This window comes from Mandrillus leucophaeus, unplaced genomic scaffold (genome assembly GCF_000951045.1).
Source record: "Mandrillus leucophaeus isolate KB7577 unplaced genomic scaffold, Mleu.le_1.0 Scaffold20, whole genome shotgun sequence".
Lineage (NCBI taxonomy): Eukaryota > Metazoa > Chordata > Mammalia > Primates > Cercopithecidae > Mandrillus > Mandrillus leucophaeus.
In genome coordinates this window covers 1,883,795-1,889,198 of record NW_012102032.1, presented here as the reverse complement: position 1 = coordinate 1,889,198, position 5,404 = coordinate 1,883,795, and the positions used below count along the sequence as shown (strand labels likewise).

Below are 5,404 nucleotides of genomic sequence, written 5' to 3'. Positions count from 1 at the left end.
GGATCACTTGAGGTCAGGAGTTAAAGACCAGCCTGGTCAACACAATGAAACCCCGTCTCTACTAAAAAAAATAAAAGAAGAGGAAGAAGAAGTTGGCAGCATGGGAACGGGGAGGAACAGGTGGGGAGTGGGGATGTTGTTAAAAAAAAATACTGGTCTGCTTCAACCCAAGAGGAATCAGAAGATCCAAAGCAGTTTGGGAAAGTCAGAACCATCAGAGATGGAGGGAGAAGGAAAATCCAGGGGGTGGGAGGTTCTGTTTGGCAACTGGGGTGAAGGGATTGCTTTCTCCCTGCTGGGATTTCCCCCAGCCCCTCCAGTCAGTCAGGAAGGGAGCAGCCTATTTCACTACAGGCCCAGATGAAGTGTGTGCATGGACCATCCTTAAACTCCTGGGTGCAAGGGATCCTTCTGCCTCAGCTTCTCAAGTAGTTAGGACTACAGGTGTGTGTGCCACCATGCCCAGGTAAGTTTTTTTATTTCTAGGGAGTGGGGGAGCTGTCTCGCTATGTTGCCCTGGCTGATCATAAACTCCTGGGCTCAAGGAATCTTCCACTCAGCCTCCCCAGTGGCTGTATTACAGGCATGAGCCACTATGGCCAGCCCTCCTATAATACTTTTAAATCATCTCAAGATTAAGCCTGGCTAATTTTTGTTTGTTATGGCTTTTTGTTGTTGTTGTTGTTTTGTAGAGATGGGATTTCTCCATGTTGCCCAGGCTGGTCTGGAACTCCTGGGCTCAGGTGATCCTCCCTTCTCGGCCTCCCAAAGTGTTGGGATTATAGGCATGAGCCACTGCACCCGGCGTAGCAGTAGCATTTTAAAGAAATATGCTTTTGGCCAGGCATGGCGGCTCATACCTGTAATCATAGCACTTTGGGAGGCTGAGGTGGGAGGACTGCTTGGGCCTGGGAGATTGAGGCTGCAGTAAGCTGTGATCACACCACTGAACTCCAGCTGGGTGACAGAGCAAGACACTGTCTCAAAAACTGTACATATATATATATGCTTTAGATTTTCATATTTTCTCTAGCACTGCAGACTGCTAAATAATCATAGTCAATTAATGGAAATGAACTTCTATTATTGCTCATTGAGTTATGAATTAAAACGAGTAAGTTATGAAAACATACTAATTATTGATATTTTGTGTAGATCAGCAATATTTGAACTTTCTCCCACCTGAGTGGAAGGCAAGCTAAACTTGGAAGCACTCTTGGATTTTTTTGTTGTCGTCGTTGTTTTATTTTGATTTAATATTTTTATTGCTTATATTTCCTTTCTGTGTTTTAATCTGTTAAAGTCAAAGATTTTTAAAATTCCTGGACTGATAGAATTTTAACAATTTTATTTTATTTTTATTTTATTTATTTATTTATTTATTTTTTTTGAGACGGAGTTTCACTCTTATTGCCCAGGCTGTAGTGCAATGGTGCGATCTCGGCTCACCGCAACCTCCGCCTCCCAGGTTCAAGCGATTCTCCTGCCTCAGCCTCCCTAGTAGCTGGGATTACAGGCATGTGTCACCACGCCTAGCTAATTTTGTATTTTTAGTAGAGACGGAGTTTCTCCGTGTTGGTCAGGCTGGTCTCAAACTCCGACCTCAGGTGATCCGCCCGCCTCGGCCTCCCAAAGTGCTGGGATTACAGGCGTGAGCCATTGCGCCCGGCCAATTTTAACAATTTTAATACTGTCTAACCAGCAAGTTTATGAAATCTTTTTTTTTTTTTTTTTTTGAGACAGAGTCTTGGTCTGTCGCCCAGGTTGGAGTGCAGTGGTGCAACCATGGCTCACTGCAGCCTTGGGCACCAGGTGCAAGCAATTCTCCCACCTCAGCCTCCAGAGTAGCTGGGACTACAGGCAGGCAGCACCACACCTGGCTGATTTTTAAAAAATTTTTAATAGGGACAGGATTTTGCTATGTTGCCCAGGCTAGTCTTGAACTCTTGAGCTCACATGACCCTCTTGCCTCAGCCTCCCAAAGTGCTGGGATTACAGTTGTGAGCCACTCTGCCCAGCCTGAAGTCTTTAATTGATACACCTAAAGTTACTTTTATGATGCATAACTTTATTTATTTATTTATTTAGAAACAGAGTCTTGCTCCGTCACCCAGACTGGAGTGCAGTGGTGCCATCTCGGTTCACTGCAACCTTCGCCTCCTGGGTTCAACCAATTCTCCTGCCTCAGCCTCCCAAATAGCTGGAATTACAGGCATGGGCCACCAAGCCCAGCTAATTTTTCATTTTTAGTAGAGATGGGGTTTTACCATGTTGGCCAGCTGGTCTTGAACTCCTGATCTCAAGTGAGCCACCTGCCTCGGCCTCCCAAATGCTGGGATTACAGGCATGAGCCACTGCATCCAACCTTATGATGCATAATTTTAGAGACTTTTTTAAGACAAATATTGAACTTATAAACAGTTTAATGAAAACTCAGATTCTATCTGCATATGATCTATCTTTATTTTTTTTACTTCTATTCTTAAGTTATACATGTTTATTATAAAAATATTCAGATTAGTAGGGAATTTTAAAAAATGTAAAATTATCTTGTTCATCCTAAATCCCATTTTTCAGTAGTAACTACTGTGAACACTTTTTGGGAGCAGGGAGGGGACAGGGTCTCACTCTGTCGCTCAAGCTGGAATGCAGTGGCATGGTCTTGCAGCCTCCGTCTCCTGGGTTCAAGAGATTCTTGTTCCTCAGCCTCCCAAGTAGCTGAGACTACAGGTGTGCGCTACCATGCCTGGCTAATTTTTTTCCTTTTTTTGTATATTTTTGTAGAGACAGGATTTCGCCATGTTGGCTAGACCAGTCTTGAAATCCTGACCTCAAGCAATCCACCCACGTCAGCCTCCCAAAGTGCTGGGATAACAGGCGTGAGCTACTGTGCCTGGCCTTGTTAACAGTTATGTATGTTACCTTCCATATATTTATCTATGCATATACAAATCTGTCCTCTGTGACCCATTTTGTACATATTTTTTATTATATAATTTATTTTTAAAAAAATTCTTTTCGTAGAATACTTTTTGACACTAAAGATTCCCATAGTGGGAAAATAACAATCTATTACTTATAGTTTTATATTTGTGGATAGATTGTTTTAGAACAAGTAAAACACATTTGAGAATTAAGTCTCAGTTTGGAATTTGTAATATTTTGATGCATCTACAAGGAGGACCTAGTCCTTAAATGGAACTTCTGTATATTCAGAAGCTCTTTAAGCTTTTCTTCACAGGATTTAGAAATTCCTATGTGAGAAATCAGCATTTCCTAATTTTAAACTTTCCCTAGTATATGTAGTCATCAGTAGCTGGTATCTACTGAACAAAGAGGGAAGTTTTTGAAAATGAAATGCTGGCTAATTTTCTGCAAAGTTTTTATTCATGAATTAACAGTATTTTCCTTTGTCCATTTTTCTCAGGGCAAATATAGTAGCAGTTTGGTCATGTACTGGCAGTAATAAAGCTGGATTCTCTTTAAGAGATTGATCAGGTGGGGCACGGTGGCTCACACCTGTAATCCCAACACTTTGGGAGGCTGAAGCAGGCAGATTACTTGAGGCCAAGAGTTAAGAGACCAGCCTGACCAACATGGTGGAACCTCGTCTCTACTCAAAGTACAAAAATTAGCCAGGTGTGGTGGCGTGTGCCTGTAATCCCAGCTACTCGGGAGGCTGAGCCTGGAGAATTGCTTGAACGTGGGAGGCAGAGGTTACAGTGAGCCGAGATTGCGCCACTGCACTCCAGCCTGGGTGACAGAGGGAGACAGTCTCAAAAAAAACAAAAAAAAAAAAAAAAAAAAGGCAGGGGAAATCATACGTTTGCATCTATAATGTCCATGTATCATGGACTCTGCCCTAGACTAGACTAGTGTCATCCAGTGCAGTAGCTGCTAGCCACAAGTAGCTATTGAAAACTTGAGGCTGGGCATGGTGGCTCATGCCTATTATCTCAGCACTTTGGGAGGCTGAGGCAGGAGATCACTTAAGCCCAGGAGTTCAAGATCAGGTTGGGCAACATAGCCAGACCCCATCTCTGCAAAAAATTTTAAAATTAGCCAAGTGTGATGACATGCACCTGTAGTTCCAGCTACTTGGAAGGGTGAGGCGGCAGGATCATCTGAGCCTGGGAAGATCGAGGCTGCAGTGAGCCATGATGGCACCACAACACTCCAGCCTGGGTGATGGAGTGAGTCCCTGTCTTAAACAAACAAACAAACAAAACCATAAAACAAAACCTTGAAATGTGGATAATCTGGATTGAATTATGCTGTAAATGTAAAATATACATCAGATTTCTAAGACTTAGAACATAAAAGAGAACGTAAAAGATCTCACCAGTAATTTTTTAATTGATCACATGTCGCAATGGTAATATTTAGGGGTATATTGGGTTAAATAAAGCATGTTATTAAATTAATTTTAGTTGGGCATGGTGGCACATGCCTGTAGTCCCAGTTGCTGGGGAGGCTGAGGTATTTTTTAAAGTAAGTATTGGCCAGGTGCAGTGGCTCACACCTGTAATCCCAGCACTTTGGGAGGCTGAGGAGGGTAGATCACCTGAGGTCAGGAGTTTGAGACCAGCCTGATCAACATGGTGAAACCCCGTCTCTACTAAAAATACAAAAATTCGCCAGGCATGGTGGTGCGTGCCTGTAATATCAGCTGCTCTGGAGGCTGAGGCAGGAGAATCGCTTGAACGCAGGAGGCAGAGGTTACAGTGAGCCGAGATCACTCCAGCCTGGGCAACAAGAGTGAAACTCTGTCTAAACAAACAAACAAACAAACAAACAAACAAACTGAGTGTTAAGGATTGTTAGAGCCCAGGAGTTCAAGGTGCAGTGAGCTATCATCATGCCACTCACTGTACTCCAGCCTGGGCAATAGAGCAAGACTTTGTCTCTTTAAAAAAACAAACAAAACAACAACAAAAAAAACTATGTTGCCCAGGCTGGAGTGCAGTAGCTATTCACAGTATTCACAGGCACAATCAGGGCATGCTACAGGCTGTAACTCCTAGGCTCAAATGTTCCTCCTCTTCGGACTCCCAAATAGTTGGAACTACAAGCCCTCGTTAGCATGCCTGAATTTTTTTTTTTTTTTTTTTTTGAAATAGAGTCTCACTCTGTCACCCAGGCTGGAGTGCAATGGTGTGATCTTAGCTCATTGCAACTGCTACCTTCTGGGTTCAATCGCTTCTCCTGCCTCAGCATCCCCGTAGCTAGGATTACAGGCACGTAACACCACACCTGGCTAATTTTTGTATTTTTAGTAGAGATGGGGTTTCACCATGTTAGCCAGGCTGGCTGATCTCAAACTCCTGGCCTCATGATCTGCCTGCCTTAGCCTCCCAAAATGCTGGGGTTACAGGCATGAGCCACCATGCCCGGCCACGCCTGA

At 43.4% G+C, this 5,404-nt stretch overlaps 1 pseudogene; it reads left to right on the top strand.

Annotated features, from left to right (window-relative positions):
• LOC105539126 overlaps positions 1–3,466 on the top strand; it is a 14,994-nt pseudogene extending 11,528 nt beyond the window's left edge.
• Positions 3,467–5,404: the final 1,938 nt, after the last annotated feature.